Source organism: Rhipicephalus sanguineus, chromosome 4 (assembly GCF_013339695.2).
Source record: "Rhipicephalus sanguineus isolate Rsan-2018 chromosome 4, BIME_Rsan_1.4, whole genome shotgun sequence".
NCBI classification, from domain to species: Eukaryota; Metazoa; Arthropoda; class Arachnida; order Ixodida; family Ixodidae; genus Rhipicephalus; species Rhipicephalus sanguineus.
In genome coordinates this window covers 12458123-12470296 of record NC_051179.1, presented here as the reverse complement: position 1 = coordinate 12470296, position 12174 = coordinate 12458123, and the positions used below count along the sequence as shown (strand labels likewise).

The window sequence follows — 12174 nt, the reverse complement described above, 5'->3', positions numbered from 1 at the left end:
AGTCTTTGATGCTTCCTACTACTGGACGTAAGTTCTCTGCACAGTGTGAGTTAAGGAAACATTATCATCTTTGTTTATCTACAAGACTGAGTGCACATGCCATCTTTTCGTGGTTTAGCCCTACAGACAAGACAATACAATGTGGTTTTTGCAGATACGATCATATCATACAATGTTGATCATGCTGTTGACCAATACTCATGTTGGGCCTTGTTGGTGTGACATAATGAATGCAAAACACTTTAACACAACACAAGTGCTACGTTCATGCAGATACTATTTAGTAGTGTGAAAAAGGCTGATTACTAAGCAGAAAATATGCTATACTGATAATCACTGTGAAAGAATAGAACATCAGCCATATAAAATGTGCAAAAAATGTAGAAGATAGGTAACAAAACAAAATTCCAAAAGAACTAAGCTCTATGATTAACAGCTTCCAAAAAGTATGTGTTAATGATACTGCCACTCAAGGACTGCAATATAAGCTATTATAATATAATATTAATTTAACCAAAGTTGCATAAGAGTTGTGAGCCCTCAGTGTACAATTATAATGACCTATAAGCATGTGAATGCCGCTTTGTAAATGTCAAACAAACTAGGTGCTAGAATGCATGTAAGGCAAAAATTTTCTAAACACAAGACCGCGGTGTGTTCTGGAACACTGTATCCATGGGCAAACTGACTTTGCTAACATCCTCAGAAATAATGTGCATTATGAATGCAAGTTTTGTATGAAAGGCTGCAAGCAATGTCAGCATTCATTTATTGCATATACACTCCAAAAACTGCCGTACACTGTCATAATGATAACTGATTAAAGGGGTGGCGTTGTCGTTTTGTATTGCAAGAGAGCCTCACGTTGGGCTACCAGGTAAAATTTAGAATGAAAGAAGTGCGGCTAATGTGACAAGAACGAGAAGAAGGGTACAGAAAGGATGGCAAGGTTTTTAAAAATCTTCAAGTGGCTGTAAAGCGACATTATGACATTCAAAGAAATGTCAAATGAAGGGCGAATGTGCATTTTTACGCATTTCTTCAGCTGCACCAGAACTTGCAGCACTGTTGTGGACTGCCAGCACAACACCGCCATACACCGAGCAAGTTATGAGAACTACAGAAGTGTATTTTCGTAAGTGTACCAGAGAGGAACCAAACAATGCACGCAGTGAAATGAATGCGAAGCTCACTGAATTTACACAACAGGCGGGCGAATAAAAATCGGAACACCCATTCTTATTCGGCGTCACCTACTAACATAATATTTATATACGTCATGCAGTCCGTGCGCTAGACTAAACTTTCGGTGACATGCCTTCTGAGGTGCCAGGTGTGCCTGAAGTCGATGTAACAAGTGGATTACGATTCACAAGTATCGCTCTCTGATGTCTACGGCAATCTCGTCGGTACCGTAGTACGCTCGTTGTGCAGAGAGCGGGTGCACCGAGGTCACCGTTACAATGGCACCGCGCAACAGGTAAGTGAGGCGACGCGTTTCTACACCTATCGTAGCAGCAGCAAGTAATGATCATCGGTGTTGTCGCATCAAATCAAGGGCGCGTGAACGCACGCGGCAGTTTCCCTCGGGAGAGACGCCTTCTTTCAGGTGCAAGAGGAGAAGCTGCGTGTGCAGACGTCAATGACTTACGCCAAGAACGTCGACGAAAACGTCGAGGAGAACGCCGAGACGGGCACGCAACGTCGAGACGAGCGCCAGGCGTTCAAAGTTGGACCCTTAGACGCTCGATAAACGCCAAGCGAATTCGCACATTTCAGTTGAAAACTTTTTAAACCCACCGAAAGGCACTTGTGGCACATTTGTTTTCATTTTGTTTTAGCTCAAAATAAGACTCACTCTGATGTTGCACCGCAGTTTCGTATCTTGGGTCACCACTAGCGAAAAAAAAAAGGCCGCGTCTCCTGCGCGCGGGTGGCAGGAGACGGTAGGTGGGGTAAAGCGTTCGGTTCACCTAGAGTTACTGTATATGCTACCTTTAGGTAGCAGAGTTGCGCATCTGTTTTCCAAACGCCGCTAGCAACCATGCATTGCGGAGAAGCTGACGCTCGGGCTAATTTTTGTATTTCTCGACGCCGCCGCTGCAGCTCACTCAATTAACACTAGTCGTCGACAGCCAATGTTTATCGCCGGCCTTCGACACGTCAGACATGTTTATCGGCGACGCGGTAGGCATGTCGCCTGCAAAAATGGAGTGTGACTTCACCGCATAGCTGTGGTTGCTAGCCGGACCTATGCGCTACTCTGCTACCTAAACCTAGAGTTACTGTATATGCTACCTTTAGGTAGCAGAGTTGCGCCACTGTTTTCCGGACGCCGCTCGCTCTGCCTTCGATGATTCCAGCAACGCTATTCGCCGAGCGCCGTCACGTGGTCATAGGTGGCTCATTTGCGCTGCGGAGAAGCCAACACTTCCCAGACGACGCCGACACTCCGTAGATTCCGGCGGCTCAAGGGCGGTTGACATCGGCGCTGTTGTTTATTAGTTTAGCGCTAGCGTGATAGCGGGGGTTAAGGGAATGTCGTTACCGTGCCGCAAACGTTCGTTGTGGACAGCGTGTTTTAGCTTAGCGGAATAGGGCTTACGTGCCCAATCTGGGACGGTGGCGCCACCTAGAGGATGGTGAATGCGTTAAAAAAAAGTGAGCAGAAAAGACTGAGAATTCTCGCCTGTATACCCGCACGACGCAATATTACTACTTTTTTGTATATTTGCTTGCGTTCACTGTTTTAGAATGTGACGAGTGCAATAAAAGCGCCATGAAGATCTGCTGTTTAAATCAACGCTGTTACTCTGTCGCGCGAGCGCGGCTCCTGCGCGGGTGGTGAGCGGCTTTCCCGCAAGACCTCGGAGCCCAAGATGGCGTACCTTGGCGCAACTCTGCTACCTAAAGGTAGCATATACAGGGTGTGTTCCAATACTCACCGTAGACGGCTAAATAGACAGCTAAGTGGACAGCGGCCATCTTAAGTCCCATTCCAATTCTCACGTAGCCGGCAAAATAGACAGCTTCGAGAAAGACAAAAACGATGCAGGCTACTTTGCTGTCCAAACAAGATGGCGGCTCAGCGCAATGCTCGCGTAGCTCGGATCTCGCCGGTATGGTCGTCTGTACACCAGTAGGCGCTTTTCCAGGCGCTCAATGTAAGCTACGTTAATTTTTTCATAGGTTTGAACACGAAAGAGGCTAAAGAAAGAGCATTTACGTTTGTTTTTTCTTAGCTTTCTTTTCTCGACGCTAGGTGGCATCGTGCCTTCGTTCTTGTTGATACTAAATGGAGGAAGCGAACTCGAAAATTATCAAGCAAGTATTTAGACAACAGCAGAATTATACCAAGCCAAAAGGAAACATCGGTTAAGAAGAAGGTGAAGGAAACAGAGAGGGACATGTGGAAAATGGGGATGCTTACGAAATCATCACTGGAGACCTACCGAACTTTCAAGCAGGAAATTGCAAAAGAAAAGATCTACGATAATTCTCGGGGTAGTTCTCTGCTGTTTGAGGCCAGGACGGGAGTATTGCGGACCAAGACGTACCGAGCCAGATACGAAGGCACAGACACGTTATGTAGTGCGTGTGGAGAGGAGGAGGAAACGGCTGAACATTTGATAATGTTCTGTAAAGGGCTTCACCCTACAGTCCAAGATAATGGCGCGGAATTTTTCAAAGCATTGGGGTTTAGGGACAGTGAAGGCAAAATAGACTTTAAACGAGTAGAAATAACCAGGAGGAGGCTAACCGATTGGTGGCTACAATCAAGGCAAGAGTGAAATGCAATCCTTCAATACATAGTGATAGTACTTAACTTTATGGCTAGGTGGCGTGCGCCGCCGCCCGATCTAAAGGGCACAGCCGTATACATCCATCCATCCATCCATCCATCTTTTTTTTCTTTCTTTTTTTCTTTTCTTTTTTTTTTGTCGTTCTTTTTCTTTCCTTTTTTTTTCTTCATACCCAGGCTAGAACACACCATATGTGTCCACCCGCTACAAAGGGCAAAGCCACAAATCATCATCATCATCATCATCATCATCATCGTCTTCTAGACGCGTTCCATTTGTCGGACAACATGACCTCGATGCTGTCTTCTAAGCTGTCAGCGTAGACTGTCTACGATGCTGTCCAGAATTGGAACACAGCCACAGTAACTCTAGGTTCACCCATATAACCTAGTTCACCCATATAGCCGCTTAAAACCGGCTTGACTTGGCTTGAAGTGTATAAGTAGGTGGCGGCAGAGTAGCGTTCAGGCCGCCGTTCATTTCTGCGTGGTGTGGTGGGTGTTGGCAGAGAAGGCACTACTGGTGTTGGTTTTGAGCGTGAACTGTTTGCGCGAGAACCGCCTCTGGCCGTGGCGTAACCGTGGGGACGTGGTCGCGTTGTGTAGAGTGTTGTAGAAAGTTATTCATGTGCAAGTCGTTGCCGCTTTTGTTTCTGCGATGTCCCCGTGTTCAGTGGACCGCCGCCAAATCTATAAGCAACGATAACGAGCGTGAGATAAAGGCCATGTGTTATGCGATTTGTGAATGTCTGTAATAATTGGTTCTTGATGGCAAGGAAGAACGGAGTGTCTAGCGTTACGTCTAGACGTAACTATAGGAGCCGTTGCAGTTACGTCTGGACGTAAGAATAACAAGTCTTAAAGTTACGTCCAGCCTGAGATTAGACGCACCGAACCGATCGGCTCTAGTGGCGCAGCGGGCTAGTACGTGTCGTGCTCGGATCTGCGAGGACGTTGGTTCGAACCTCGCTGTTGTCCTTCTCTCTCTTTTTTTTTATTAAGTGCTCCACGGGCGCCGTAATATTTTTTGTTTAAGGAAATCGCCTTGGTGGCAGCGGTGGACGACCCAGCCCACGTCGTTGGCGCTCCGTACTCTTGCTGTAGTGACACGAGCCACTCGAGCAAAATAGTGGAGCGACGACGGCGCACCGCGAAGCGACAGCGTCCCAGTGACACGAGCCAACCACTGAGACTGGCAAGATAATTATTAACTTAAGTGCGCATTGTGAATCACACGGTGGACGTAACTTTAGCAGCTGATTATGGCTCCCTGCGTCGTCTGCTAGCCACACCGTGTTCGCTAGTGTGCGAACGTCCTGCGCGCGTCCTCAGAGGGCAGCCTATTCCGTTGTGTTAGCACAGCATCAAATGCTTGTACGTATGTCTGCACGATATAAACAAGCATTTCAATTTCCAGGCTTGTATGCAGACTAATAAGTGAGGAAGACACGCAAATTGGGCGAGTTGGTGAGGTTCCATGGTAAAAATATAAAGCAGCGCTTTTTTAAACACAAGACGAAGGAATGGAGGGACACATACGTCTCTTCTTTCCTTCGTCTTGTGTTTAAAAAAGCGCTGTTTTATATTTTTAATAAGTGAGTGCATGCACGTGTCGGTATGGAGGTGTGAATGCAGAATTTTTTAGACACAATTATTATTTTATTTTATTTATTTAGTACCCATAGCGCCCATACAGGCATTACAGTGGGGGGGTGGGGGGGTTGTACAGAAGAAGAACAACAAACATGAAAGTTGCAGGTGCAAATGAAAATGTAGATTATTCTACGCCGACACAAACGTACACAGCTGCGTCGAACACAGCTACATCACAATCTAAAATTAACAGAAAGCACAGTGATAATAGTTAATGACAATGCGAACAGTAATTACAACAAACCGCGGCAGTGGTAAATATATAGTACAGCACAAGATGCAAAGGAAGCACTAAAAGAAAACAACACAGTTTACAAATGGGATACAGTATAGATCATGGTGATTACCAGGCGTACGCATGATTTCTTTTAAGGCTCAGTGGTCAAAAGATTCAATCATTTTTATTGCAGAAAAGAATGCGTCATTATACGAAATTCCTACAATTGTGGAAGGAAGTCGATTCCACTGATTGATAGTTCTGGGAAAAAAAGAGTTGCTGAAGGACGATGTATTGCATTTATATTCTCTTGTGTTCGTGATCTTTGCGTGCTGATGTGTAGTGAGGCCGGTTAATGTATACGTCACGGGGAATTCGAGTATGAAAATAATATATGCTGTGTAATAGCTTCAGTCGAAATGACGCTCGCTGCAGAGACTTCAATTTTAATATCGCCTAAGATTCCGTTGCACTAAACTGTCTGTCATACATGGGCATATTAAGCACATATCTTGCCGCCATGGACTGAACTTTTTCTAATCTTTCTTTGTCTGATGCTGTTTAAGGGTCCCACACACAGCACGCGTATTCCAGCACTGATCTTACGTATGTTTTATATAATAACTCCCGGGTTTGCTGTGGAAATGCACGTGTATTTCGTCGCAAAAATCCCAAAGCTTTACCTACGGTATAATCCACATGCCGACTCCATGATAGAGAGGGGAAAAGTAAACGCCTAGGTATTTGTATTCGCACACCATTTTTACCGGTGAGCAGTTTATTGTGTATTCGAATTCACCTGGACTTTTTTTTTTCTGGTGAACCTCATGCACACCGTTTTCTTAAGCTTCAGTTTCATTTCCCATCGCTCACACCATGCGTGTATCGCACATAAGTCGTTTTGGATCACAGATCACTCAGTTTCAGAGGTAATTTTGCGGTATAATATGCAGTCGTCTGCAAATAGCCTAATATGATATTGTACGTTTTCGTTAATCTCATTGATATAAAGTAAGAAAAGAAGGGGTCCCAGAACTGATCCCTGAGGCACCCCTGACGTAACATCAGTTATTGCAGACTGTTCGCCGTTTACAACTACGCATTGTCGCCTCTCACGTAAATATTCAGCAACCCATGCAATAACTTGGGGATTAATGTCAAAGCTGGACAGTTTTTGCAGTAATAAGTAGTGCGAAACGGTGTCGAACGCTTTCTGAAAGTCGAGGAAAATACAATCAACCGAAGAGTTATCGTCCAGTGCTGCTGCTAAAACATGTGTGAACTCTACCAGTTGTGTGACGCACGATAGTTCATGTCTAAATCCGTGCTGGTTTGAGTTCAATAAAGAATTACTATCTATATGCTTAACAATGGCGGTATATAAAACGTGTTCAAGAATTTTGCAGCACACAGAAGTGAGTGAAATGGGGCGGTAGTTATTGATAACGTTGCGCGGGCCAGATTTATGTATAGGGGCAACCGATGCCATTTTCCAATCAGTCGGGAGAGAACTGTGTTTTTAGGACTTTTCGTAAATGACTGTTCGCAATCTCGTGAAGTGTTGGCGATTTAGAAATCCTTGTGATACCAAGCATGAACTATAGTCTGCAAAAGCCGGTTAGCAGTAAAAAAGACCTCAAGTCACGCACTTCTAGAGAGGTACACGGATCCATGCAAACAGAAAAGCAGAGTGCACAGAATTCCACTTCAACTATAATTACACAGAAATACAGGCTTTCTTTTTTTTTGTAGCCGCTACAGCAAGAAGTATATTGGTTCAGTCGCACAACACCATTTATATTGTAGTATGGGCAGAACACAACCTAAGCACGTACAAATAAAGCAAGAAAAAAAAAACATCGAGCACAGCTGGAAAACACGACTGTCGCCGAAGGCCAGTACCCCATTGATTGGCGGATTGCACTTCTCACACACGTATACAATAGGAACGTTAGGACGGCTTCGTGCATTAATGTGGCAATGGAGAGCGTATATACCACCATTGGGCTGTAGTCAATGCGCTTTCTTGGATATGTGCAACACTTAATTGGATATGTGCCACCGACCGCCCATCCATACTACACTGCTAACGCCGCGACGGTGAGCCCAATCTCGCAACAATGTGTTGCGAGTAGGCCAAGTAGGCTGCACCAACATAACTGGACGGAAGGAGGCTTTCTAAAGACGATATTTATTTGTACACACGCGGGGCAGCTGTACCGATTGTTATTGTATGGACGTAACCCTAGTGGACGTGTGATACATCAACACGGGCACGCAAACCGTACTTACATCAAGTTCGATGGAGACCTGCAGTTATTTCACTAACCGTGATTGCCCCAAACTGAGGTTGACCGCCTCAACGAAGCTAAGGAAAAGGCAGCACCCGAGACGATGGCTGAAGGCAGCGTGGCTCCGGCGAAGGCCGAAATTAACGTCTTCCTGGTCTGTCTCGACAACAGAGCTGCTGATACGCGAAACAGTCCGGCAAACAAACCACGGACATCTCAATACACAAGTGATGCTGGTAAATCGGTGATACGACAGTGATACCGAATGCATGGCCGCTTAATTCAGCGAGCGGCCGTGCTGAACGTTACAGTTACAGTGGCTAGGTGTAAACGTCTAACCTTTCACACCGACCACAAGGTGACCACCCCTAACTTACGTCAAATATTCTCAGGGACAGTAGATTGCAAACAGCAAGGAGTTGTTTTAGTCTGCGCATAGGACGCGTAACCACGGAGGAAGAATTGCACCGTGGACCCGGGCCCGTGGACGTAACGCTAGCGGTGGCTATAGTTACGTCTGGGCGTAACGATAGCGACGGCTACAGTTACGTCTGGACGTAACCCTAGCCGCACCGTTAAATAAAAGTGATGGTTCAAGTACACTTCGCCCAAATGACTTTCCAACTGTAAGCGATCGATCCACGCAAAGCACGCACTTACCACACATACACGTCCGCCACAGTACAAGCTGTGCGTCAGACAGACAGTCACAAATCACGTAATTCATGGCCTTTATCTCATGCTCGTACAGCTCGTTATCATATCATATAGATTTGGCAATGGTCCACTGAACAGGGGGACATCGCAGGAACGAAAGCGGCAACGACTTGCTACGACGTCTACAACATACACAACGCGATCACGTCCCTACGGTCAGAGGCGGTTCTCGTTAATGCACACAGTTCACGCTCAATATCAACACCACTACAGTAGTGCGTAGTGCCGTGCCTCCCCTGCCAGCACCCACCACGCAAGCCACACAAACGGGCCACGCAGAGCACGCACTTACCACACATACACGTACGCCACAGTACAAGCTGTGCGTCAAACAGACACATTTCACAAATCACGCAACACATGGCCTTTATCTCATGCTCGTACAGCTCGTTATCATTGCTTATAGATTTGGCAGTGGTCCACTGAACCGGAGGACATCGCAACAAAAGCGGCAACGACTTGCTACGACTTCTACAACACACACAGGTCTCGTTAATGCACACACCGCACAGTTCACGCTCAATATAGGCCTGACTGGCTGCCCAGGCGGCGCTGCGAAAACGGTGCTAAAAAGCGCCCCCTACGACAAGTTCTTTGGTTTCGAGTAGTCAGACAGGCGGCCGCATGCAGCACTAAGCTCAGATGCGCAATGGAGCCGCCGCTGTCGGTTGTGCTGTGCTTTGGATCTCGGCCAGTTTCTGGCGTGGCTGAGTTCTTCAGGCCAAGCAATCTGCGTAAACGCAAGAAGCTCTTCAACGTCAAGTATGTTTACGACGTGCAGGAGATTGAAGGAACCATTTCGGCGCGCTGCAACTCGCAAGTGCAGCGAATCTCATACGACGTTGAACTCGAGTTAAGTTTTACGAGGCATGCTCGCGCGATTAACGACAGTGCATAAACGAAAAAGCCGACATGATTTGCATTACACGACGAAACGGAATCAAGAAAGGTGCAGGACGAAGGCTAGCCGTCGGCGGCCCGAATGAGCGCATTCGCGTCGTGTGCCGTTTTCTGCCGCATTCAGTCGCAAACACACTTTTTCTCCATGCACGGTCGTAATTTTCAACATTTGCTTCTAGGGAATTCGTCAAATTCTGTCAGCGTGCGGTGGCGGTCGAGAAGCGACGGCGCGCAATGTTTACAGCAGGCCGCTGGAAGCAGCCGGCTGGAAGCTGCCGGAAAAATCGTAGCCACATACGCAGGGTGACTCATGGCATCGTTTTTCTCGTTTCGCACGAAATGCCGGCTGCATATCCTCGTGATCGCCGTCGGCAGCCACGGCGTGCCGTCTGGACTGCACACAGGGAATATATACGTATATAAACGAGTGCACGCGCGTACGAAAAGTAATCAGCACGTTACGTTGCAAACCACGTTTTGCTCGCGTACTCACTTCACGCGTCGGACGGCACGTATCCAGCGGTTCCGTCGCTCCACTTCGTACGGATTTCAGGGGAACCAGTAAAACCGCACATTAGGATCCTCACCCCCATGTTCGAGGCAATTAACCACGCAACAATAACGGCGGCGACCGCGCTTCGGGACCGCGCGCTGCTCAGAGCCGTCGCCCAGACCACCTACTTTCGGCACGGTTTGTTGAAGCAGGGATCGCTCGTCAAACATGTCAGACTCTGCAGGCATAGCGGACAAGTTCCTGCGTACGTTTTAAGCACTTTTTGAGCCTGAAAACTAGGCGCAAAATTAAGTAAAACGCTTAAAGCAACTGAGAACTGCGTAACTCGCCGGTCGGCGTCCATTTTTGACTACCCAAGCAACTCCGGCGCACGCCACCAGGCTCCGCCACAGTACTCAAAACTCCAGCGCGTCAGCCCTATCAACACCAGTACTAGGGTGGCTACCAGTACAGTAGTGTGCCTCCTCTGCCAACACTCACCACGCAAGCGACGCAAACGGGCCTGAACGCTACTCTGCCGCCACCTACTTATACACTTCAAGCCAAGTCAAGCCGGTTTTAAGCGGCTATATGGGTGAACCGAACGCTTTGCCCACCTAACGTCTCCTTCCACCCGGTGGAAGGAGACACTGCCAAAAAAAAAGAGTTCAACAAAACCGACCAACAAAAATAAGTTCGCTCAAAATGTCTCTCAGTAGAGACGCATTGGAAAATTACTGAAATTACTGAAAAATTACCTAGAGGGTATGACATGTTTTACATGCATTGCCAATATGTGCGTCCTAAAATTGAAACGGAAGCACCGTAACCATTCATGCAGAATAAAATTATCCGTAACGAAAGTTAGTCCTGTATTTTGTATTTTTTTAATTGTTGAAAGTCATAGGATGGCTAGGCGGGCTGGTTGGTATTGCGTATAAAAACTTAGAGCGCAAATAGAAGGATGCAGGGCGAAAAGAACGCTCGCGTAGTGTTTACCTTATGGTTCGCCCTAGAGTGACCTAGAATAGGGGGAGTGTCCAAAGCGCCGGCTCCCGCGTGGGCCTTTTGCCGTGAACTCCCGCGGCGCGCCGCTGCTGCGCCGGACCCGTGGGCTTTCCGCGCTCGGGAAGCGCGCGGAAAGCCAGGGGCGTCTGCTATGCGCTGTAGTTTTTTGCGCCGCGGTTCACCACAGGGCACTTGAAGTCTACTTAACTTTTATAATGCGGTGCGGAATGGAGCTTATCCATCTTTAAGCGTTGTGTTAGTGCTGGGGCTACAACAGAATGCAAAAAATAATGTGTCAAGTGGCATCAGCGTGGTGTAGTTCCGGTCACAAAGTTCGAGAACGTTGGTGCGTGTGTAAAAACGCGCAACACGGACACGCACAAGCAAAGAACGAAAAAAAAAAAACCTTATTCGCACGAGTAATCGGGCAATAGCATCACGCATGCACGAATTAAGAGTAATAAAAAAAGTAAATTGCACGCGCAGTCAGCTGAAATACTTGCGCGCAGTGACCGCTTCACAGTACGAGCTTTTTACTCATAGTCGCCACTGGTTTGCTGGCCATATGCACACCGCTTTATTCAACACTTCATTAGCCTCCACTAGCTCTTTATTATGGACAGAGCACACCGGGAAGACGCAAGGGAAACAAAAATAAGGAAAAAAAGAGTAGAGACGGCCATACGACCACAATGCTGTTGGCTTATTTTTGCTTTTGAGGTAGCGTACAACAAGGCTCACCGTGCGCAAACATTTGAAAGAAAAGCAATGCCAGGTATTAACTAACCTTATTCCACAAGTTTTTGCATAAAAGGCGTGATATAGAAAATGCTTTACAAATATCCAGATATCATGAAACAAAGTTACAAACGCCCCCATTTTTGCTGTACAAGCTGCCTGAACCGAAAATACGGTAAGAAATTGACAAATAGATGGTATATCTCAATCACTTCAGAAAAATTGTTCAAATGCAGAGATCCCTTATGTACCTAGCCTGAAAAAAATGCAACATGCGATTAATATATATATATATATATATATATATATATATATATTATATATTTATATATATATATTTGTGTGTGCATATTGA

General features: G+C 46.5%; 1 protein-coding gene across 1 annotated transcript in view; it reads right to left on the bottom strand.

The window, feature by feature from the left end:
* The window catches only part of LOC119389406 (ventricular zone-expressed PH domain-containing protein homolog 1), a 47189-nt gene extending 45333 nt beyond the window's left edge, over window positions 1-1856 (bottom strand). Inside the window, exon 1 of the mRNA XM_037656637.2 lies at window positions 1652-1856. The gene's annotated coding sequence lies outside the window, so the exon portion shown is untranslated. The remainder of the gene's footprint in view (window positions 1-1651) is intronic.
* Window positions 1857-12174: the final 10318 nt, after the last annotated feature.